At 38.2% G+C, this 26316-nt stretch overlaps 1 long non-coding RNA gene across 1 annotated transcript; it reads left to right on the plus strand.

Moving 5' to 3' along the window:
* On the plus strand, positions 1–26082 carry LOC134161293 (uncharacterized). The gene is made up of 3 exons (XR_009963930.1): positions 1–63; positions 5082–5201; positions 25995–26082. It is a non-coding gene; the product is annotated as an uncharacterized LOC134161293 (long non-coding RNA).
* The last annotated feature ends 234 nt before the right edge of the window (positions 26083–26316 follow it).

Genomic DNA, 26316 nt, shown 5'->3' on the forward strand with positions numbered 1-26316 from the left:
TGTGAAGGAAAAGTACCTCTTTCAGCTTTCTTCTTTAATCAGCAGCTTTCTACTCTTCTGTTGGTAAGAACTCCTGATGGTTACCTGTGCACTATAAATCAGATAATGTGTGGAAAAAGGGGAGACGCTTCCACTTTCCATGTTTTTTCATCTTCTATTAAGCCATTGTTTTCAATGGAAACCTGCTCGGAGTTCTGTCTCCTGGAGTAACTCATTCTGTGTGAGTGGAAACATTTTCTTCTTCATTTAAGGGTGACTGTGAGGGAGCTGAGTAGGGTCAAATTTTTGATTTCCTAATTCTTAGGTGCTTTGTTAATTACATCACAGTATATTTCTAGATATTCTAAATCGTGATTCTCTGTGTTGTCCAATACAGCAGGTATTTCAACCTTTCTGTCAGAAGCCCCAAATAAGTCAGTACTTCTGTGTTTCTGTGCCTCTTTAGCATGAGATACTGAAGAGAAATATGCCTGTGACGAGCTAAAGTTTTTCTTACTTAACATCAAGATTGTTATGGGAAGAAGAAGGGAGGCGGTAAACATTCTTTTATTATTTGGAAGGGCTCATGGTTTGCTGCACTGTTTGAAAGAAAAAGGAAATTGTCTTCCCTCTGCTTATATTTGTTCCAGGCACTTGTGAAGTAGCCTTTTAATCTTTTATTAAAGTTCATTACAGAGATGTCTGAATGCTAGAAGATTCTTGGCACTGAGGAAAAACCCCAGTGTATTGAGGCCTATATATTTTGTTTTTACTGGAAATTAGTAAAATAAAACATGTTTAGTCCAACAAGATTTGAGTTTTAAAGTAAAAATATATCTATAAACGTTCTTCTAAAATGTGTTAGCTGATTGCAGAAGGGTTTCAGAATAGTTTGGGCCTCTAGGCAAGAACTGAAATATAATTGACAATGCTGCCAAAGATACCAGCGTGAGTGTTAAAGCTGGAATTGAATGGTGAGGTCTGGCCATGGCACATTTCTTCCTTTAACCTCTCTGGCTCTTAATGCTGTCTGAGCACTTTCAGTGTTTCCTGTTAGCTTTGACTGCACAAAATTCAGGCATTCACTGTCCCTTCCCCTTACATTTCTGTTTCCATTATAGGAGCCCTTGCACAGCCCAGTAAGTTGTCTATGCTGTTTGGTTCGAGGAATAAGATTAGGAATCTGAGTGCCTGTTTTCACTGGGTTTCTCCTTGAGACAAGCTGTATCTTCCAGAAAGAAGTGCTATTTAGATGAGTTGAAATGACTCTCTAGTAATAAGGTTGCTATTGCATAAAACTATGAAACTAAACTTTTGTCAGGTACTTTGCCTCTGAATGATTTCCAAAGAATAAATTTTTTAAAGTGTAAAATGAGAGATGGGTCTTAAGTTACAGAATGAACTCTTGAAAATACCCCCACAGTTGAAACTCCCTGCAAGTGCAGGAGACTGCTGAGGAGCTCTGGAGAGCAGGCTGAGTTTATTTACAGAGCAATGATCAGGGCTTGTGCTTGAAATGCAGAGACCCCCCACCTGTCCTGAGATTTGTTTAAATAGGGGCTAAAATGTAAGTAGGAAAGGTTCAGGTCTATGGACCTCACCGTACCTAGAAGACACCAGCCAAGTGGATAGAATTACTGATCTTTGCGCAGCAAGACAGACAGAATGCTCCATTTATGTATGGGCCCAATATAATTGAATAACTAAAAATGGAACATTTTTCCGCTACCTACAAGGGGATAAATTTTGGGGATAGGGGTTGGTGCCAAATACTTTCCTGCACTTGAGGCATCAGCAGGGATCTGGCTGGTACCCTTACAAAAACAGAGTACATGCTTGCACACATTCAACATCCCCTCTGAGACAGTTTCCTCAAACTGCCATTTGGGTTGTGTTTGGCACCTGAGGTGTTTCAGAGGAAAATGCAACACATTCTTGGTGATGTACTAGGGGTAGAGTATTGAGGTCTGCATAGATGAGATTTTGATCTTGGGAAATACAGTAGGTAGAACTGTGAACAGGGGTTTACTATAGCTGAGAGCCGACACCTCACAGGGCAAGCGATGCGAGGTACACAGTGCCAAAAAAAATTGAGCCCTGTTGGGTGCCTAAAGATTGCTTTAAAAATCTACCACTAGTCAGGTATTCTACATGACTAGAGTCATGTAAACTAGTCTGTTAACTCAAGTCACATAGCATGGCATTTTGTATGCTATCCTTATAATTTAGTAGAGATCAGGGAGTTTACAATTAATGAAATTAAAAGATAATGAGCTCTTTCAGTTAACCAAATTATTATCTAGTATTTGCCCCTCTTTATAGCTCTCTAGGTCATGAAAACTACTTATTTATGCTGCAGCTTTGTTACATTACCCTTGCCATTTTCTCTCCTCTTTTGATATCTGAAAACAGTTGAAAACACTACATTACCGTTTGTGATTTTATTTGTTGTGGACACAGAGAATTGGCATACCTACAAAATACTCTAATGTTCATGCCATTGAAAATGTTTATCTTTCAACTTTTTTCTTGTCCTGGCTTAGTCTCTAGTGGTTTAGTCTAGTCTTTCTTATCCCTGTGTTGAGAGCATTATTAAGATCGCATAATTTTGAGGCATGTCACCAACATCTACACTGTTCCAATATTTCCATCAAGCTCTTGACTTTAAACGTGTATTGTTCCTTGTAAGTAGCAATTAGTAGATGATTAAGCAGAAGAATCCTTGTGGTTTAGAAAGCTTGGCTGTATTATTCAGTGTTAGAGCTTGTCCTAATTGAGAATTTTTCTGATAAAGTCACTTTAATATAAAAACCTGCCAATTTGTCAAAACTTAAACTTTTGATAGAAGTCTACCAGTTTCAACAGAACTGGTTGCTGGAAAAGTTTCTTGACTCCAGGGTACAGTTCCTGGTTAAATCTGACAGTACAGTCCAGTTTCAGGATTTGGTAGACACAAATTTGGGTTCCTGATCTTTTACTGAAGTATGTAAAAGTGAAAGCGCAGCTGGAGAGGAAACTCTTTAAAAGCCCGTAGGCCTATTATTAAGGAACTTTATAACCTGAGAGGTTGAGGGCTTGCTTGTGGTGGATTTGAGCCTCTCTGCTTATGCTCTCAGGACCCATGCGCTGCATACTCTGATTAAAGTAGGGATTCCTGATTTTCTGTAGCACAAGATTGGTTGGGTGACTAGAAAACTGTTTCAAGTCACTGAAAGTCGTTCAAACAGGGGAACAGTTTCCTTGTCACATTATTTAAAAAAAACTTTGTATGTAGAAACTTGAGGGCAGTCTTCATTAAAAATATATCTCCTCTTCCTACACAACGGATCACTTCTAAGTCATGTTATTCTGTAGATTGTGTTTTGTTATGTGAAGGAGTCAGCTTTCCTACTGTTACATTTGTCTTCCAGTTCAACTATTCAGTGTTAAGTGTTGGAACAGCTTAAACACTGATATAGATTGATTTAATGTTTTTTAGTGTTTGGTTTTGGTTTTTTTTGTTGGCTTTTTTTTGGGGGGGGAGGGGGTTGTTTTTGGGTTTGGGTGCTGATTTTTTTTTTCTTAAGGGGGATAGCTCTTCATAATAAAACTAGAATTCTAGCCTAAGATCTAAAATAAGAAATAACTTGGGTGTATACTTCTGTAATGTACTTCCACACTGTTAACTAATCAGCTAGGACAGTCTTGTAAATGTCACACTGGGTTAATAAAAGGTTGTGCCAGTTTTAAGGTAGTAAAAGTACAACTAAAAGTTTTCAAGTAGAGTTTTTAAACTGTGCCTGCAGTTTTAAACTGACCCTTGCCAGAAAGTATCAGAGGACTGCGCCATACTCTCAGGCTGATTGATGACCAAGGCAGCAGCCTTTCTAGCTGTGTTCATGGTTAAGATCCTAGATTCGAGAAAAATGCTTGCTTGATAACAAGATTATGCATTTTGGTTTGAGCTATTAGGGGAGTCAGAAGAAAGCTCTCAAACCTTAATGCTGTAGAGCAGGTTCTTTTGTGTGCACAGTTGCAGAGGATGAGTTGTAATCCTTCACCTTCCTGTAGTCAAAGAGAGCCTTAAACAATCCTTGGAGGGGCAATTACTTCATTGGTTCTACCAGCAGGTTTTAGCCCCATTGACAAAAATAAAATGAAGGGTTGATGTGGTTGAATTAGGCTTGTGTCTTGCAGGTCATCAGTGATGATCGCCCCCACGTAAGACCCAGGAGAAGTTGGCAAGTCTGAAGACTTTGTTCTTCACCCTCTCATCTGAACAGAATTTGATGTTGGTTCCATGTTATATAAGTTTTTGAAGTCTGAATCTTAGATTTTATGTGCAAATCTTGAGGATGTTCTTTGGACATCTATGAAACTATAACCTCCTCCTGCAACTTTGAGACTCTTGAAATCTCTTGTAAGTCAGACCAGTGTGTGAAATGTACTGCTTGTCAAGAAATGAAAACTTTTAAAAGAATATTTCTAAACTTCTGCCTTTGTACCTCAGGTCTGCTGCTATAAAGGGAGTCATTGTTTTATTACTTTGACTAACACAGCATAGATGGCAGGAAAAATGGAAATTGGGAAGAACCTGCCAATGGTTCTTGTTGAAGTGGCTCCCTTTAGAGAAATTATTTACTTGGATATAAAAAACAAAACCTGATTTGGTAGCAATTTGGTAACATACATCTGGAAAATAAATGAAAATCCTTAAGATCAGTATCAGTCTTAAGAAGTGTGGATACCATCAATTTTACTGAGTGGTGGGAATCTTAGAACCTCAAAGAGGAAAAAAGCTTACTCGCAGTGGAAATACACTAGTTCAGGAAAAAAAAAAATCATTAAAGTGCTGAGTTAGGTCTGATCAAAAATACACTGATGAAAATATTGGCAAAAGACAAGACAGAGAAAGACTTATTGTATCAAGCATTGAGTTGTATTCTGAAGCACTTGTGTTTCCATGGGCTGAGAATTAGTGAAATGAAACATATACTTAGAAATGGGGTGAACATGCAGTCGTTATGCTGGTTATGGCATATTTGAAGAGAAAAGAAAATGTTTTGCAGGCAAGGATGGGTTATTGGACTGGGATACATGATTGATTTCCTTTACTGCTGTAGGCTGGATTCCAAAGAATAACTCCACAGTGCCAGACATGACATGATTGACTGCCACCTACAAAAACACAACAAAGAGGAGGATACACCTTACCTGAATATGACCTTTCAAATGCATCATAGGTATGTACAGAATTAAAATTAATCACTATCCGAAGGTGCTGTTATTTCTGTGCTCAGTGCAGGGGCTGCCCGCACAGTGAGTTTAGCTCTTTTTTTAGAACTGAAAAAGAGTAAGACTATTACTAAAACCAGTTTTCTCAGAGTTTTGATGGAAATAGTGTGTTTAAATGTTAATATTTATGAGTGGCTAGGGAGTTTAGCAAAGTTAACTGACTTGCAGCTGATAGTTTTTAAAGAGCTCATCTTGTAGCAGATAGCATTATTGATCCCTGAATAATCTGAAGATACTATTTCATCTGTTTCCAAGTAAATTGGTCAATAGATCATAAAATAAACCTGTATTATGGATCACACTAAACTAAATGGTAATATTGGTGGGTTTATTGACAATAAGGAGATAAGGTAAGTGGAATGGCTGGGGGCATAGTAAAAAGAAGCTAAGGGGGTAAACTAAAAATCAGTCATTCCTAAAAGAGGAAAAGGACAACTGTGATTATCAAAGAACTGTTATGGCTGAAAAGCCTGAAGGTACAAAATGGCACGAGGCTAAAACATGTCAAAGCAGGGTATTACTTATAGTCTACTTCAGAGTCTTTTGAATTATCTTAAAAGAACCTTTACTTGAGTGCTTTTTGCATCTGACTTAATTGTAGAAGTTAGAAATAACGTTTTGGTCAAGCTTTTGATAACTGGTTAACAACTTAATACAGGGGAAATCATGGGACAAAACTCTTGAAGGTTTTCTCCATGTGCGTTTTCATATAGTGTATTTTGTTTTCTGGAGTTTTCTTATTTGTATATTATTTTCAAGATACTCAGACTTAAAACCCAATAAAAAAACAAAACCACAATAGTTTATATTGCTTCCTTCAAGTAATTTTTGCTTTGCCTCACTGTCAGGAGAACAACACAAGACAAACAAAGGAAAAAGGCAAGAACATGAACTGTACAAAGCATTTATAGGAAACATATAGGAAATCAGCTTTGATGTTGCTAATAAAAGAGCATGTGGAAAATCTAGCAATAGCATTTCAAAAATATTGCACATATAAATCATTAAAAAGCAAACAGGGCCAGATGCTGCTGACACAATTTCAGCTTTGCCTAATGTGTGAGGCAGGTGCTTTCTGTAGTGTGTGCATGGACACTGGTTCTGCATTCATGTAGTTTGGGACAGGATTGGAGCTTTTTGTGGGTAGTACCCATTCTATGTAAAAGAAACCCAGCCAAGGTAAGAAACAGGAGAGGACACATAACCTTGGGTCGGCACCTGTGAGGTGGACCTTGTGTCCACCATGTGTGTGTTGGGATGCCTAGCAAAAAAAAAAAACTTGTAGCAGAAAAGCTGGAGGAAAATCTAAGTGTTAATTTTATTTTGCTAGTTTAAATGTTTCAGGTTTACTTTGTTGAAGCCATCTAACCAGCTTTAATTTCCTACCCTGGCCAGCACATGAATGTTCCCTTTTATCTCCTGTGTTTAAAAGATGGAGCTTTTAAATCAATTTCTCATCTCCTTGGGGTAGAAAGGCTTGGGCTGTTTGCTCAACTCCTAGGACTACCTACCTCTGACAAATTACTTTTAGGTTCTCACTGCAGTCACTGTGAGGAGAGTACTATCAGGTGAATTCTGAGTTTTCTTGATACCTGCTTGCAGTTATTTTTAAAGATCCTGCATTATGGAAATTCTTAAGATTTCTAGACTTTTGGCTTAAAGTCTTGTAAATAATTTTGGTTTGCTTTTGGTTTTGTTTTTTCCTGATTTTCCAGTCTGAAATAGAGCGGTGTTGTGTTTAAGTTTCTAAATGTATAAAAATGAATAACGAAAAAAAAAGTGAATGAAAGGAGGTAAAATCTATTCAACAATATGAATATATAAATATATGAGCCAATTTTTTTTTTTCTGTGTATTAGCTCACATAGATTTTAGATCCCTCTTGGAAAAGCAGCTATGGGAATAAAGGAATGGTACTCAGTGTAGCTAATATAAGGCAAAGAATGTGGTGCAAAGATGCCAGAGATTATAATAAAAAATATCTGTTGTGATCTAAATTTAGTGTTATCAGAATCTGGGGAAAATTATGACTGAGAAGTCATTAGGGCAAGAACAAAGTCTAGTGCTGTAGAGAAAATAGCTGATGCCAAGCTAAAGGCATCTTTATTTACAGATGATTCAGATTTGAATAATAGTTCAGAAAATTGCTCTCTAAAAATAGAAACCATCATCATATTAAACTTCACATGGAAGTGAGAAAATAGGAAACAAGTGCGCCAGTACTGTTGAAGCAGCCTATGTGGGCTGGCCTCTCTCATGGTGTTTAAATATATATGCATATATATTTGCTAGGGGACAGCTGGGTTGTCTGTATGTGTAAATGGTGGTGATGGTGGGAGGAAAGCTTGTGGAAGTCGACTGGGGACAAACATTAGGCGAGGTGGAGGGCAGGCAGTCAGTCAGAGCCAAAGAATACAGTGATTCTAGTCTGTGATTTAAGCAATGAAACCCTTGTGTTTTGGTCATGAAAAGTAGATTTTCTCGGTGTAAAATAATCTTTTTATTGTAGATTACTGAATTTAAAAAGTGTGTGTAGCTGGAATACAGCTCTGAATGTCACAATCTTGAAGAAATTCACAATTTGAACTGGTTTTAGATTCATGGTTTTCATCTGCCTTCACTTGTGATAAGGGGTTCAGATAGTTTCAAGATTGCCATTGTTCCAGATGCTGTCCTGCGTTTCTGTTTCTGGGGCCCGTAGGTGATATTAAAATTCTCCATTGCTTTATGTCTTTAGCTTGTTGTGGTTAGCTAAGTAGTTCAGTCTGGATGTAATATTTTTGGGAAACTATTTTAAAATCAAATCGTCAGTATTTCAGAGGTTTTTCAGAAATACTTTCATTGTTAAAGTTTATAGCATACAATCTGTGCTTTGAAATTTTGATGCAACTCGCATTTTAATTGATCAACTTAAGATCAAATTAATGTGTTGCAAATATTCTACATAATAATTAATTTTTTTTAATAGCTGTGTACCTTATGCGAGTGTAATGCATCTTTAGATATGTCTATGCAATCTGTATGTCCTTGTGCTTTGACTCAGATTAAACTGTGACAGGCTTCAGTGCTTGGGTTTGTTTTTAAACTGGGCCTGAGCTGTGCAGAAATGGAAGTCCCAGGCAGCACACTCAGGTCTTGTACTTTCTGTGGTGTGCACCAAGTGGTCACAAACCTGTTTGAAATCATTATTTCGGGGAACTAACTCTTCTTTCGATGAGGAAATTATAGACAACTTACAGAAAGTAAAGAAACTAATTAATAGAAAACCTCGAGCTAGCCCTAAGAAATGAATGAGAAATCACACATCTGACAGTTTTGTGAAGTGAAACTCTCTTTGGAAAAAGAAAACCAACACTAAGCTCATGTATTTATTTATTTTATGTCTGTTTCTATGTTTGAACACATGTAGTTTAGTAGATTTTGTAGTCAAAACAATAGCTATCGCCTCCATTAACCTGCCGGTTTCTCTGACTTTATAATATCTTCAGTTGTTTTCTTTCCATTTAATAGTGACTATTTATGGTTCAAATGAAAAAAAAAGTCACTTGGGAGTTGAAGATGGTTTTTATTATCTGGCTGTTGTCAGTGTTAGTGTATGACAGCGTAAACCATCTTGAATTTTGTAAGCTAAGGTAATTGTGCAGGAATGTTGATAATGAATTCTCGTTTTGACCAGTAAATGATACAGTATGAAATTCATTATCATAGTATCTAAAGTGTGCTCCAAAGGGGGGTAATTTTTCATCTGAGAAGCACTTTGAAGTGTACTCTAAATGTTTTCTGTAGTATCTCTTGACAAAAGAGCAACATTACAACTGAGATGATGTTTTGCTGCTTAATATAATCCTTAATATAACCCAAAAGCTGAGTGCTGTAATTAAGATGAGTGCTCTTTGCTTGGAGCCACTTAAGCATCTTTTCCACTGGAAATTCAAGGCTGGGAAGAGAAACCATTACTGTAGTTGCTGATGCAGCCATCGCTACAGTTTCTTTTTCTGGTTTGGTGGTGGATCCCTTCTACACGGGTTTGCAACTTCTGAAAGATAAAACTGCTGAAGCAACTGGGACTGGAGAAACCAAAACTGGTGTGGGAAGAGTTGTTGAACTTTTAGAATTGGAAAAGGAGCAAGTTAATTTCTTTAGTAGTGGTGGTCACCATTTATATATGCTGTTGTGTACTGCTTTTTGTTCAAGTCAGATCTTTGTAGTCGTCTATTATTTGTGTCTTGAGGCAACTACTTGAGAGGAAACGCAGCAATAACCAAAGTTGCTGCTGTATTGCCTTTATTTTGTAGGGATTGTTTAGACAGCACTGCTTCCAGAGAACCAGACATTTGCATGTAGACTGAGCTTGCTGCAAAGCGAGTGCTGCTTATGTGTCATTTGTTATGGACATCGCATCAGAATTTGTGCAAATATGTGAGACAAGTTATAGAACACTTTTGGAAAGTGATCACTGAGGCTCCCGCTGAGCAGTGGTATTGTGTTGAAGTGATCCAATAATAATCTCGTTTTACACTTGTGTTCTTTAGAAACAGTCAAGGTAATGGGAGAGATGAAGACATCTCTCTTGTGCTCTTACGAGAATGAGGATTGAATTGTATTTTTGTTGAGGTTCTTTATGCTGAAGTTATTTGGTGTTTTGGAGCCTTTTTTTTTTTCCAGTAGTTAATTTCTTTATGGTATTTAGTTTTTTCAGACATTAAAGCAGTTTTGCAAGTAAATCGTTACAACTTTTACTCAGTTCTATGCCAAGAATTAGTAGTCAGTAACAGTTTTTAAAGGAATTATTAAAGAACCACTTGACTATTAAATACTGTAATACACTGGTGTTAGTTTTCACCTGTGCCTTTTGAACCACATGCAAGTCCAAATTATTTTCACCAAAGATAGATACATTTCACGTTTCCTCTCCATTTTTAGATGGATATGCAAAACAGCACTAAGATACCTGTACTGCAAGATCATGTTTGAAAGCTGCTGTGGGAGAAGAACTAGAAAGACTTGAGATATTTATAGCAGAATATTGCTAGATCTCTTGTCATTTTTGAGGGGAGACAAGGTTAAGAAAAAACTATTGAAGGAGGAGGGAGCATTTTTGTCTCTTCTGGTCTTTAAATACTTATCCAGAATCCAGCAGAGAGTGAAGTCTAAGTAATAAGGGACTATATAGCAGGTGAAATCTGATGAAACCTTTTTGCAACTGCAGGGCACTTGTACAGAAGTTTGTTTTTGTTTTGATTGTTTTTTTAGGTGTTTTTTTTTTTTTTTCTTTTTGCCCTTTCTTTTTTTTTCATGTGGGCCATGAAATGTCATTAGAAAATACAATTCTTAAACTATTCTCAGCCAAGGCAGAGTTCGGAACCAGTTAAATAACCTGAGAAAGTTGAACTTTATTTGCAGGAGTCCCCATAACATCACAAATTTGCAGTTATATCTTCTCCTATTCTTATGTAGGTTCCACAAAAATTCCTCTGATGGTGTTCTCCTCAGTTAGGTATTCGCAAGATCAGGCGAAGTGAACAGGCAGCAGGTTTAAAAGAAACAGAATTAGGTATTTATCCACACAGATTTTAAACTCTGCAACTTATGATTGGAATATGCCAGAAGTTTACGTGGCTTTAATAAAGAAACCAGGAAAAAAAAAAAAAATCTCACTTGGAGCTATTAAAAACAGAATTACATGAAGTCCAGGAAGTGTGAGAGTCACAGATTGCTGGGGCTGGGTTGTATCAAGGAGGTACCACTCTGCTGCTGTCTCATTCTCTACTCCATGTGTTTGCTGATGGCCACTGTTAGAGAGTTTAAAGAGGAGCTTCCGTCTGACATTGTGTAGCTATTCTACTGTCAAGTACCATACTAGTTTTACTTCTGAGCTATTGATAGGTAAATAAAATGGCTAGTCTTGTGGATAAACAGAATAGTTGCTTTCTAAAACTGTTTTAAAAGACATTTCCATTTTCTTGCAGTGAGTAATCCTCTTCTACTTGTTGGAATTGTGATTATTTTATATATATGGTCAAGGTACAGTTAATAATTACCTATTTTTGAGTTGTTTAAAAAGACACAGTTGCCAAGAGCTGCCTCCAAAGGCTGAAGGGCTGTTTCTCTCCGTTTCTCTTTCTCAATTGCTTTGTCAATTCCCCCTTCCCTAGCAAGTGATTCCAGCTGCTTGGCTTCTCTACCTTCTAGTTTGTGACCGTCGGCCCCGTTGTCCCAGCATCGGAGCAACCAGGTGATGATTTGCTCCCCTGGATGACAAGTGAAATAGCTTGGTTGAGGTCTGGGGTTGAGAAGTCACCTCTTCTTCTTCTTCTTCCTCTGATCCACATAGTAATAACTCTTGATCAGGTGCTGTCCCCTGTAGTAAGTGCATTGGTTCTTCATCTTTGTTCACTGCACAGGTTGCTTTTCTGCTTCTTGTTTGCTTTTCCCTTTTTGTACAGGGGCAGTCGATATTGGCACAAATTGGTCCTTTGGTTTAGCTGCAGTGACTGTCTCTATGGTTGGAGTGGCTGCAATGTCTGACACTAGGGTTGGAGTGGCTGCAGAATCTGTTGTCGTGGTTGGTGCAGCCGCTGTGCTTGGGGGTGGAGAAGCACCAGCAGCTGCGTTGTCTGTTGCTGTTGGAGTTTGAGTAGCTGCTGTACTTGTCACTGGAGTTGATGTAGCCACTGTACCTGGAGTTGGAATAGCTGCATTGTCTGTTGCTTTGCCATCAGATCCAGAGACATCTTTTTCCTTTTGAAGGTGCTGGATAGTGTTGAACAGAGCTTTGTAAGCATAGGCCAAGCCCCAGCATGTTGACATGATTTGTCCCCCTCTGGTATGATAGGATGACAACACACTTCATTTAAGTATTTTACTAGTTTTTCCAGATTTTGCACTTGCTCAGTGGTGAAGTCCCAAAACACTAGATACTTGCCCGTAATATCTCACACACCCTGCCACTCATGACTGTCCAGCCTGAGAGAAAATCTCTTGGTCCTCCTATGTTGTCGTCTAACCCTAGACAAGACCCAAGCCCTACTCTGTTTGACTTTTGAGATCAGACAAAGTGGTCATGGGTAAAACACACTCTGCATGTGTGCCAACATGCTGATCCCCATCACAATCAGCAGGCAGGTCTCGAGGGTACTCAAAGGCCATTCAAAACCTTCAGAAATCTCAAATGATGCTATAAATGGTCTGGTGGGGGAGCTGGGGGTTTAAGGCAATGTCTCCTTCATAGGTTGACCACCCAAGGAGGAAAAAAAAGATGTGTAATTGCTAAACACTTCCATTATACCCCTCCCAAAGTATAGAAGTGATGACCACACTGGGAATGCAAGCCAGATCAGTTTCATAATCAACTATTGTTGATTGTATTGTATTGATTCTATTGTATTACAAGTCATTACCATAAAGTACAGAGAAACAAGAACCTTAGCCCAAGCCCCCCAGCCGATAAACACTAAAACAGCAAATACCGGCTGTAAGTAAGCGACAACATGCTGAAACTCTGAGATCAAGAGCAACAACTTTGACAGCCAATAAATCAGCACTGTGACAAGTGACTATTAATCCGAAACAATGAATGCTTATCACAGATAGGATTAGACACACTCTGGTCAGATCTGTCGTTATCTCAACCCTTCCAGCTCCACGTGGGGCACCACAAAGAACTGTCATGGTTTAAGCCCAGCCAGTAACTCAGAACCACTCAGCTGCTCGCTCACTCTCCCCCTGCCTCCTTCTTCCCCCTGCTCCCGGAGGGATGGGGAGGAGAATTGAAAGACTGTGGCTCTCACATGTTGAGATAAGAACAGCCCAGTAACTAAGGTATAACACAAATCACTGCTGCTACCACCAATAATAATAATGATAAGGAAAATAATAAGGGAAGAGAATAGAACCACTCACCACCTGCCGACTGATACCAAGCCTGACCTAAGCAGTGATTTAGCCCTTCCAGGTAACTTCCCCAGAGTTTATATACTGTGCATGATGTGCTGTGGTATGGAATGCTCCTTTGGCTAGTCTGGGTCAGGTGTCCTGTCTCTGCTTCCTCCTATCTTCCCCTCCTCCCTGGCACAGCATGAGCCTCACAAAGTCCTTGGTAGGATTAAACATTACTGAGCAACAACTGAAAACATCGATGTTATCAGTGTTGTACCCAGGCTGAAAGTCAAAAACACAGCACTGCACCAGCTACTAAGAAGGAGAAAAATGACTGCTGCAGCCAAACCCAGGACATAGAGGAAGCCTAGTAGCATTTGTACCAGAAGACAGTGAATCCTTTTATTATCAATGGACAGTCAATACATGGAAAACCATGGCAAAAATGAGCTATACAGATGTACATAACGGTGATCTCTTTACAGACTTGGCAAAGGAGCAACTTTAAGTTGTGGCCAACACCAGCCTATCTCAGCAGGCCTTTTAAAGCTGTGTTTCTAAGGAAACTTGGAGCTCATTGCGGTGAGACTAGAGTCAGAGGTTTCTGACAAGGCAGATCTATCATAGTAGTTTACGGCTAAGGGTCAAAAATAATTTCAGGTCTCAGTGCTACCATGTGCTGGGTGTGATGCTGCATCAAATGTTACGGTTTATGAAATACATCTCTCTGTCCTAGCTCTCACATAACATTTTTCCAAATGAAATGCTATTGCTTCAGGGTGTCATTCAATCCCAGTTGTTAAAATGGGGACTCCAGGTTCCAATTCTCCTCTTGGGAGGTGAATTTGTCAGTCTGTTCTTGGTATGACTTAGATTGGAGTAATCTGAACCATTCACAGAAGAATCAAGTGTGGCATATTCTGTTGTTATTTTATTCCGTAAAAAGTCACTGAAGTCCATGCATGGCTCTTGAGCGTGGCAGCGGGTGGTGTAATGAATGTATGGATAAACAGAATTTTATTCCAGACAAGTTTTGAAGGGAAATTTGAAAAATTCTTTAATGGTTATGTATTAGTTCTTGCCAGAAACTGTGATAAGGCTGTAGTAAAATTAGTCTCTTCAGTTAAAGATCAGTAACAGTAGGCTGGTCTCTCCATGGTGAGATCCTGAAAGGCTGCAGCTGATGTTTGGAGGTGGTAGTTAACTAGTGGCTTCCAGAAGCTACTCTGCTCTCCTGTGAGCTGTGTTGCAGACAGTCTGCACAAGGGCAGTTAAGGGCACAGCTCCCTAATTCTTCACAGGAACAGTGTTGAGTAAGTTATATTTATCTAAACATTAAGAACTCAAAAAATTTGTGTGGAACAAATATTTATACTATCAAATGAAATCTTAGATTTCCCTGTTTGGAGGAATTTATGTGGTGCCAAGCGCTGAGTATGAAAGAACAAGATTAGAAAAACACCGGGGTTGGTGTGTTTTCTATATAACAATTACATTCCTGAAATAGATGTATCCTCTCTCTTGTTATGCTTTTCTTGTTGCTGTTAAAGTACACACTGTTTTGCTTTAGCACCTGACACTGCTTTTCATGCATTGCTTGCAGTCCCAGCAGAACTGAAAAAATCATAGCCCTTTGTCCAAGAATTTTGCTTACTCCTCATTTTCTTCTTCAAATTTAATTAGATCCAAAAAGTCTGAAACTTTGAAAACAGCAACTTATTTTGAGAAGTAGAATGTTTGCCCCCTTTTTAGCTTGTCCTCAATCCAGGTTTCCCCTGCCAGACTATCTTGACTGATGCTGGCTGCCCTTTGCAGTCAGTAAAACCATCTGTGACTATGTGTTCAGCCAACATTCAGTCATCTCACATTAGTTGGCGGGTAGCGTGCTTCTGCTCTGGTGGTCATTTATATAGTTCCTCTATGTGCCACCTGTGTGCGAGCTTTAGGTATTGCACTCAGCTGCATCAGCATTGGAGGGTTGGCTTGCAATGTGACTTTAAGTCTTCCTTTTCCAACCAGCCATATTTTCCTCTAGCTGTGAGGTTTGGTTTAGTTCTTGCTGAGTTCAAGGGAGATGGAGTGGAAAGGTACTTTTACAGCACATTTGTGCCTCTTCATATATTTGGGCTGGCTGGGGACTTACCTAGATCCTGATTTAGACTAATTTCCAAGCTCTTCTCTAGTTTATGCTAAGCCATATCTTCTTCCAAGGGGTTATCAGAGGGGCAGAAGACCTAGCTGCACTCTTTAGTGTCTGCAGTCCTCTGGGATGCCAGAGTATTTTGGAACTGATATGTGCATTCAGGGTGGGAAGCAGGAGGGGTGTGTATCTTGTACCGTCTTTGCTGATTACATAGATTTTCATGTCCTATATGCTGTTGGTATTCTCTGACGTTCTGTTGGTATCTATCACAAGAAGGTGTAGGAAAATCTATAATTTTAGCTGTCTGAATTAGGAGGAAGATGATCAAATATGAAAGGACTGGGATGCTTTGTGCTGCCCCATTAGTGAGTACAGATTGATACCTGTCTGCCATGGCTGCTTCGGCAAGAAGATAGCAACATCTTCTGTGACACCTCCCCACATGCAAAAGCGAGTAGCTAAATCTGGCCAAGGAAGCATGTAGACATTTTAAAACTTCTCTGGTTTTGCCTATCTGTATGGAAAACGTCAGCCAAGGCAAATCCTAGTCAATGATTTTTGCTAGTTTTGAAGCTTCTTCACTTTACTCCATGCATTTTAGGCTGTACCAAAAAGACTGAGGACAGGAAGGCCCGCAGCCAGCTTAGAATCATCTTGGCACCATTGATCATATAATATATTCCCAAAGCTCTCTCTAAGTTAGAAACATTAAATAAAAATCTCCCTTCTTTCACATAGTCAGGTTTTGATCACTTACTGCTTGTCACCATCAAATAATTCTCAAACTGCTTCTAGTCTTCCAAGAGAAACAGGGCTAACCAGCTGTGAATTTCTAACATAGAATGCAGGTTTCATTTTAACAAAACTTCATGAATGCAAAATGTTCTAGCCATTGATATAAAAATATTTTTAATAGGGAGCAAATTATATGAAAGGTTGTAAACTTGCTATCTTCACATGACTTAAGGACACCTTCTTAAATATAGCAGCTGTCCTGTACAAGTGCTATTGAAATCAAAATAATGTCATGTGTTCATATATAGTATAGCATCAGACAGGAGCATGAACACTGGGTTTACATGTGTAGTAGGCATATGTGGTGAAACAATTCTGCCATAGTTGGGCTTGCATGGTAATGAAACACAATCATAATTGTGACAAGTTTTTGCAAAACAAGGCTTAGTTGTTGCTATTAGTAAGGCCCAAAGCATGAAACTATGGGAATCCTGGATATAGATGAAGCCGGTCTAAATGGGATTTTTCTTTGGGATGGTGTTCACTGAAATATTGTTTAAAGTTCCTTTGCACCTACTAACAGCTGATCCATTGCATAGCCCCAGCCTGGTCCTTCTAGGCTGTGTCCAAATAGCTGAGTGTTCCGTTTACATGATTCAAGGAGCATGTCAAGCACATCTTACAAAGGGAAAACTCAAATGCTGAAGATGGCTGTATTTTTTCAGTTGTCATTGTTAACAGAAGAACAGAAGGGTTTCCTTTTCTGTGTCATTTTTTTTGTTTGTTTATTTTTTTTCCTGCAACATAAGTCAGGTGTCAGTTAAGTGTGAGTGTATTTAGAAATTGAGTGTTGTGAAAATAACTTACATGGTCTTTCACGTAACACAAAGATTGTCTCTGTGTAATGAAGATATTTCCAAAGCAATGCAGAGCACAGCTGTGGAGTTGCTGTCTTGAGAAGCCACAGTACTCCTGAGAACAAAACTATTCCTGAGTACCAACTTTGGGAATCGGAAATCTTTTGACAAGTCATTGTAAGTCTCTCTAGTGACTTTTGCTACCTGCTACCAGCAGACAGATTTTAAACATCCACTGATTGAACCTCTGAGGTGGTATAGAGTGATGTATGCATTGGATTTGGGTTTCAGAACTACTGATAGTCATGTTTAACTGTAACAGGCCTAATTCAGTCTTGAAAAATGAATACAGTGTGAGATTTTTTTCTTGTGAGGTAATGTCTTTTCCAAGGTTGTATTTTGTGTGCAGATCACTGAATACTAATGCTAATGCATCCTGCCACAACAGTGAAATGAATGTCTGTGTGCTAAAGAAATGCGGTCTGTGCCAGGTGCAAAATGGTATCTGCTCTCTATATTTTCCTGATCCCACCCCAAGTTATTCTTCTTCCTGTCCAGACATGGGATATGAGTGACTGGAAGAGAAGAAGTGGTGCTTGGTAAGCAGAATAGATCCTGCTCTCTGGTGGCTTTAGCCAAAGTAAACAAACTAGAGTAATTGCCACCACAGGCATTTAACAGTAGATCTGCATTTTTATTGATGTTGTTATTAAACTGCTATAAATGTTGTAGGCTGCTGGTGGAGATGAAATTCTCTCTTCCCCCAACTTCTCAGTTGCTGTCTGTCACTAAATGCTATTAAGTTTATCATCTAGCAAAATCAGACAGTGCAGGAAGCAGTCTGAATGTTAACGTTAACCTCTAATAGGTTTTAAATAGCTATAAAGAAAAATTAGACTGCAGTGGGACAGGAAAGCTAGTTTACCTTAACATAAAATAAAAGAGGACATGTTGACCTGATTTACTTGAATGTAGCTATTATGTGCTCTTTAGGGAGGAAACTGGTGTACCAAAGCTTATACAGGCAGGAGAAAAGTCCTTTACCTCACTCTGTACAAATGACATAAAAGTTCTTGCTTTAATTAATGAGTAAATCCATAGGTGCTATGTATGTATTAATGCACATGTCACCCTGGCTACTTTTTATAATTCCTTCTAGAATAACAGCAGTGCTGTAAAAAAAAGGTGTTCTGAAATGTGCTACATCATGTTTGGTTTGTGTGGTGCTTTGTTTTTATTTTTTTCTCCAGCAGGTCCAATATGAATTATATTTACAATGGAAATGTGAGGGTAATAGAAATGGATCATCTGTCATTTGGGAGTTCCTATACTGTCTGGGCTGGCCTCAGACTGTTACGGCAGTGTGTGGAAAACTCATGCATGAGCCCAGTTTGCTAATTCCAGCTCTCTCTGTGTTTGCTTCCAGCTCTTCTCAGCCAGCAGCTCCCAGCATGCTCTTCATGCCAGCATTTGAAATGCAACCACAACAGAAAGTGTGTGGGTCCCTTAACGTACAGGGAGGCATAACCAGACTGTGTAGGAAGTCAGGAAACAGGTCACAGGTATGTGATGAATGCCCTGTGCTGAAGGAAAAACTTAGTCCAGTTTTCTATGGCTGTTATGAAATATTGGAGAAGCGTGTCATTAACAACATGTCTGCTCAGAACCATTGTAACATGAGGCTGCAATTTGTAAAAGGTGGTGTTGGAGACTGGGGGAAGACTGGTTACTGGAAGCTTAAAGTGCCTCATTCTGCTCCTTTGGGACATCTGAATTGTGAATGTCCTGGGACCATCAGGGTTCAGGGTGGGAAGCTGTACCTTCTATTCCTTAGAGTTGGGGGCATGTTGATCTTTTTAGGGCTGGGTCTGGGCATTTGCTTTGGTTATGGACTGCTTTGGAGTTTTATATACATTTTGTTAAGACAGAATTGTACTTGCTCTTTCTGTAGCTTGTGAAAAACAAAAACCTGTGGATCTAAAAGGTTAAGCATAGTTCTAATACATTTTATTTAAGTCGTTAAACAATAGCATGTTAGCTTATACTAACCAGTCCTAGTACAGTCTTTAGCCAATTCTGTGAATCCAGTTAATTAATTTCTTCATTAAATAAAATGAAGAGTTTTACCACGATAAATCAGGCATATTGCTTGGGTCAGTCTCCTTTAAAAGAAAAATGGATTCTTGCCTACAGTCACAAACAAAGCTTCTGAACCATCTTTAGCTAATTATTCAGGATTGTATTCTTCCTGAAAGATGTATCTTTTCATTCCCTATTTAGCTAGTTAGCTTCCTTCTTTTGCTGGCAGCATCTGCCACTGCACGCAGCACACGAGCTTTCCCATTATTAGTAACAAGATGCTAATTTTTTCTTGTATCTGGGTGAAATTCAGGATCTGTCCTATAAGGAGGTTAGACGAGATGCTTTGGTTGTCTCTTCTGCTCTTTGGCATAGGTGCAACCCACCTTAGATTTTGTGTTCAATCACAATAGATCACAAAGGGCTATGGGAACCTGCTGGTATATCCCATCTCAGGGTCAGTGTCTTCTAACCTGTGGGGCCTTACTATTTCTCGAGAGATTCAGATTAATGATTAGACTATAAACATTAAAATTAGTATGAAACAATTATGCAGAAACTGAACAGGGTAAATTCTTGTTTTGTAGGATTTTTGAACCTGGAAGATTTATATGATTCTCTTTGGGCTTCCCAGTATTCCTTCTAGTGCTTTTCATTTTTAGGTTTATGTATGTTCATACATGTAGACATGCAGGGCAAAAACTGCTCTGGCAGACTGCACCAAGGAAGACTGATCTTTGCAGTTGGAATCTGATTTTAAAGATGTTTGTTTACTCTGTAGTCTTTAAACAGATAGTGAGGCCAGTGGAGCAGGGTTATGTGGTGAGTGACGCTGGCATACCATCACCTTTTGTTTTACAAGCTTCAAAATGTAGGCATGTTTTTTCAAGTACTAGCAAAATGAAAGAAAGCAGGGCTGTGAAGTGTAGTTGGGATTGCATGCAAGACTACAGATTTGGTCCACCCAAATCTAAAAAGGTAGGAATGAAGGAAAAAAAAATAAATCTGAAATCTATTTCCCTAAATCCGTGGAATTTTGAAAAGGAAAATAAAAGTTATGAAAAGCCTTTAAAATTGTAATATTTCAGATAATTTGTTAACAGTGGCATAGTGAACAGCAAATAAAAGTAGTAGAGTTTTAGTAACAGGTTAATCCATAAATCATTTATTTCTAAAAAAAATCTTGTAAAACAATGCCAATTGAACCAATAGAGTTGTAAAGTCACAGAAACTCAGACAAGCCAGTATCTGTTTTCAGTTACGTTGGCACAGAATGGGATTAACTCTACAGAAGTGATGACTTTGGTACTGATAATATGTTGTATCAAAACTTCACTCACTGAGAGTTGGTCATTCTTCATATCGCTTTGCTGCTTTCACTTGGCTTTACACGGAATGATGATGTTTTCCTGTTGGTAGAGAAAACATTGTCTATAGCAGATATGTTTTTACTTCATGGCGGAAGAAAGCTATGACGCAGGCAAATTGCTGGCTTTTTTTGTTTGTTTGTATGTTTTTAAAAAAGCATCTTCGTGGTAAAAAAAGAAGTAAAATGTAACTAAATAGAATGATACTAATGCAAAATTAGCCATCCTAGTGTGAAGAATCCAGAATCCTGAAGTTGGGTTGTTTTGTTGTTTTTTTTTTTTATTATTCAATTTAAAATATTAGGAAATAATTGTCAGTGAGCTTGGGTTTTGACAATGTAGAGAGCTGGTTGTTGTGCATTATGTATGCACTATACAGATACCTCTACTAAGGTTTTTTTTTTTAAATACTGATGAGTAAACTATTAAACTAAAGAGGTTTGAGTAAGTATTTCATCCAGAATCTGAGGCTAATAGCCTGCTCAGTATGTTTGCTTTGCAATCAGATTATTTAAAATTGGAGGTTATATATTCTTAATTATCCAGGAAGTGGCTTTCAGATGAGCGCTGATTTTTGCAACAGAGCATGTTTCATTTTGGGATATTTACTTCAGCTCCTTAGTGATGCTGCTCTAAGTGTCCAGAAACCTTGGGAAGTAGCAGGAGAAAATAAAGGGGGTCTGTGCGGCAGAAAGAGGAGCGGATGAGCAGAATGTTAGTTGACCTGAATTCTCACATATACAGTCTGTCATAAACGTAATTTAAAAAAAATACAGCCATGTATGACTCTGATGATAGGTGGAATCTTACTTTATTTTTCTTTGCACTGGAGTCAGAGAAAAAAACCAAATTCCTCTGTTTAAATAACAACAGGGACTTTTTCATATTTTATGAAAATGGTAGTAAAAGGAACAATAATAAAATAAGAAAGAAACAGCAGGCACTTCACAGTTAATTTCACTGCTAGGTCTTTCAGCAGTGTAGGAACTGTGTATTTTCTAACTGAAATAAACAAATTAGAGTGTATAAATCAATTAGTTACGTACTTGCTGCATTCCAAGAACCAATTTCCAACCTGAAAGAAATTTAGATCTGTGTATACTTTCAGTCACTTGCTAACAACTTTACATGACAATGTATGTTAATATTGAATGTTAATAATTTTCTGAATTCCATTTCTGTAAGTGAGAATTTGTTTTTTTTTTCTTATCAGTTTGCATGCCACAACATGACTGTACTAGTGTTGTATTCCCTTCTGCCTGCCTGTATTGGAAAGGATGGTAAAGGTTTAGTGAATTGATGTCTGCAGTGTTTCAAACATCTGCAGTACTTCATAAATACAAATTATTTAGCTGCTGTGTCCGTCATCTTGCTGTGGTAATTTGATATTACTCTTTAAACAGCTATTTAGAAATAAATTCCTAAACTAACATGAGATGGGAAGGAATGTAACATACCTTCCTGTGTAAAATGGAAAACACACAGCAGCAGCCATGTGAATTGCATCAACATCAAATTGTTCCACTGCTAGCATTGTGTATATCACTGTAAATTATTTTACACTTCCATCTCAAATCTTTGGTAACTCTGGAACTGTTGCTGAAACTTTTCCAACTATCCAGAACCTTGTAACTTAATATGCCCAACTTGTAAAAAATGGCTGTAAAATAGAGGTTTAATAAAGAATTACATAAATAAGGAGTAGTGAAAGGTGCCTGAAACTTGATATTCTGGCTAGACAGTAGAAAAGATGCTGGAATTTAGTTTGGTAATGAGGTTGTAGACTCATTTAAGATTAGGAAAACCATTTCCCAGACACTCTAGGAAAGCAAACTCATTTAGACATTAGGAGTGTTATGGCTGCTGAAGTAAAAACATGGATGTTGGTGACTGAAAAAACAACGTTGTGTGGCTAATGATCTGAATGTTAGAGCTGTTTAACATGCGCAATATATATGAAAGGGTAGACTATTACTTTCTCATTGCCTCTACATTCGATATGCATTTGTTAACATGTTAATTAAATGGTGATATTCTTCTCCTATATCATTAGCAGATAGAAAAGCACTGAAAGTCTTTTGCCAGATCATAAAAACTGAAGCCAAAAGTTACATTTACTGTATACAGGCATTTTCCTGTGTCAGGACCTTATTTTCTACTTATCAAAAATTCAATACCGAATTCAGTCTTGTATTTGGATGCAAGCATTCAAAATAAAGAAGGGAACTGAGACATCGCTGTTGTGGTTTAAGCCCAGCCAGGAGAATCGAAAGAATGTAACTCCCATGGGTTGAGATAAGAACAGTCCAGTAACTAAGGTATAACACAAATCACTGCTGCTACCACCAGTAATAATAATGATAAGGGAAATAACAAGGGAAGAGAATACAACCGCTTTCCACCCACCAACCAATACCCACCCCGATCTGAGCAATGATCTAGGCTTTCTGGATAACTACCCCAGTTTATATACTGTGCATGACGTGCTGTGGTATGGAATACCCCTTTGGCTAGTCTGGGTCAGGTGTCCTGTCTCTGCTTCCTCCTGGCTTCCCCTCCTCCCTGGCAGAGCATGAGCCTCACAAAGTCCTTGGTAGGATTAAACATTACTGAGCAACAACTGAAAACATCGGTGTTATCAGTGTTGTACCCAGGCTGAAAGTCAAAATCACAGCACTGCACCAGCTACTAAGAAGGAGAAAAATGACTGCTACTGCTGAACCCAGGACAATCTCCTAAAAGTCTTGTGTTGACTTAACTACTACAGGGTTTTGAAAATTCAGAATTTTGAGTGTATGATTAACTCTGATGTTTTAGTATTGGTTTTCTTCCACAACTGGAAAGAAAGTCAAGTTACGTTCTGATCTACTATCTTGTTCAAATAGTGTATTTGATTTTGTTTTGCTTGCATGCTGCCCAGCACTCATAAGACTGACACTCCACCAGTTCTTAGAGGTGGAATTTCCAGTCTCCAAGATGGGAAAAAAAATCATGGAAAAGATGTCTGAAGCTGTCATAAAAACAATGAAAGCATTTCTTTTCCAGCAGAAATGATCCTATCTTCATTAACTCAGAATCTGGAAAGCTCTTTGGGCATGGTTACCTCCAGGGCTTTGGAGTTTCTGCTGCTGAACTTTATGGAAGAGTTTATGCAGATATTGATTGCCCCGGTTAGAATGTTTGTGGCCTTCAGACTTTCTACTGAGACTTTTTATGACCTAATGCTACCAACATCAAGGCAGCCTGTATGGCAAAACTGTCCTAGGCTGACATCCCAAGAGTTGTGTCAGTGGTGATGCTGATTTAGAGCTATGAACTTGAAAGAAGGTTAGGGATTCCTTTTTCTGGCTTCCTAAGGGAACTAGGAGGAAACCAGTCAAGGTGCTGATATTCCCTCCTTTTCTCTTTTTTTTTTTTTTTCCAAAAAGGTTATTTTGTTCCACTCAGAATTTCTTTCATGATGAAACTGTGAATTTTTATCTGTAGGTAAGGTTAATAAGAAAAATTTCAGATGAACTTCTTTTCTTTTAGAAATGCTCTGAAGCCCTTTTTAACACCGAAGTTCAGCAGGCATGTACATTTTTTTCTGGGTCAGCATGGAAAGAAGGCTATTGGCCATGATTCCTATGTTAATCTGCAGTTAAGAAGCTCTGGTTTTCTTATTCGTAGTTACAGTCTGTGATCTGGCCATGCCTCCCTCCCGTTGAAGAATTACAGGTGTGTTATGATTCATTTCCATTTCCCATTTGTAGGAGTTATTTGACACCTTATTTGTACGTTCCTCTTCTGTCTTTTTATGTATTAGTTTGTTACGTTCTTTGAGTTGTGAATAGGAATGACCAAAATGCTCATTCCCTAATTTCTCACAAATATAGAGAGCACAATATGATACGTGTCTGTGATAGGGCTACATTAACAGTTTGATTTTATTTCTGCAGGACTTTATTCTAAAATTAACTTTTGGATTTGAAAATGTATGATCCACAGCCAAAAAAATGTGTTTTGCATTCTGGATTAAATAATTCAAACCTGAAATCTCCTGGTTTAAATAGTATACTTATCTCTTCTCACTATCTAGAAAATCAAATCCTGGCTTTAGTCAAAATGAAAATTAATTTGCTCTTTTCACAGATTTATTACTTAATTTGATATGATTACCCAGTTTTTCTCCATGAAAGTCTTGCAGTTGGACTATTCATCTTCAGGGATAAATCTGGGCAGATTGATATCTGTTAGGAGATTTGTAAGGTATGCCAGCATCAATCCCTTCCTCACTGTTTCTGGCTCCAGAACTGATCGACTATTTTTTTATTTTTTTTTGTCAAATGTATAAGAGGCTTGAATACAGTGTTGAAATCAGTGGACCTGTACCAGCTTAACAGCAGCAAAGACCTGATATAGATGTTCACCTAGAAATGGAAGAAACATACAGTAAGATAGTGCTGCTAAATATAGTCTGAACTGAGAGGTCTAGGTCTCAATTTCAGTTTAGGCCTTGTAACAAAAGTAACAGGATACAATAGTTTTTTGTCAATCGACAAACATTTGTAGTGCTCAAGAAACACAGGAGCGAAGACCTTTTATTTTCAGTTATTTTAAGATGAATTTCTTGAAAGAGAAGCATTGCTTCTAGGCAGCAAAATCTCTCTGTAGATATATTTTATATAGGCTTGCATGTAGAAAGAGGTATGACTGTGTGAGATGTACTACAGACGTTCATATGTGTTTAAAATATTTGCAGTTTATGCACAGATAGGCATGACTTGGAAATGCTGAACTACAGAACTGAAATAACAGAATCTTCATTATAGACAGTTTTATCGCATCTCTTTACATAAAATTTTGAAAACAAGCGCTAATGTTGAAACTGGCTATTAACCAAAATGCTTGCTGTCAAATTAAGTGTTCCCATCTGTGATGATAAATGGAGGCTATATGGCTATAAGCTGTGGCTTATGAAAATAATTCTTTGACATCTGGCTTTAACATCTGGTTTTATAATTGATTCTCCAAAGCAAATGGAATATGTACTTTAAGGGTTTGTTTTTAATCAGTGTTTGGAAGTGTGTATTGCTGCATTGTGTAACTATCATAGTTACAGAAGTCTAAAAGAAAATACTTTATTCACACCAATACTTGCAGGTATAAAACTATATAAACACTAGTCCTTTGTCATTTGACAGTGGGCAGCACCAAATAACATCCAGGGAGGAGCAGGAGGGGGTGATTTGGCACCTGCTCAATGCCTACCAAAACAGTACTTAAGGGAATGCTCTTTTTGTTCTCAGGTTTAAAAAAAAAACAGCATGACATTTTTCCTCATTGTTGTTACACTTTTATTTCTATGTGTTTAAGTTGTAGACAGTAAGGAAACCTGTGTCCAAGTCACCGAGCAGGAAGAAACTCTTCCTTTTCTCTCACCTCCTCTCCCCTCCCTCCCCCTTCCCCTGACTTTCTACTGCCAGTGTCTTTAAGATTGCGAGCAGTTTTAGATTGAAAATGGTCTTAGCTCTTGGCGGCGCTTTTCAGAATAGGTTCTGCAAGTCACACACAAGCTCCTGGTGTGTTTGGTAAATTATTTATATCACTGTTGTACAGGTGAAGAGTTGTTGTACTCTTTTCTGCATTACGATAAGGCCACAAGATGATGTGTTGATCCAGATGTGTGTTTAATTGTTCCAGGCACACAGTGGGAGACTCACTGCCTTGAAGATTTTATACAGAAGGCAGAAAAAGAAAGATAAAACAAAGAACAAAGTGCTTGTTATGACCATAGGTGCACATACGTTCAATTACCATTTTCTCCAGTTCGTTATCACTGCATCTAAACAGGTTTGGAAGAATAAAACCAGATTCAATTTACACATGTTGTACATAATTTCTAAATGTATTTTCTACACAGAACAGTCCTACCTGTTTATTTGTCATTTGATTTCAGATGGAGGCTGCAAAGAAGTTGAAGGTAAGGAATGAAATTCTGAAGGTGAGTTTAGGAACAGGTTTT

The sequence above is a fragment of the Pezoporus occidentalis genome, unplaced genomic scaffold (genome assembly GCF_034315485.1).
Source record: "Pezoporus occidentalis ecotype Australia unplaced genomic scaffold, CSIRO_AGI_Poc_V1 ctg172, whole genome shotgun sequence".
Classification (NCBI taxonomy): domain Eukaryota; kingdom Metazoa; phylum Chordata; class Aves; order Psittaciformes; family Psittacidae; genus Pezoporus; species Pezoporus occidentalis.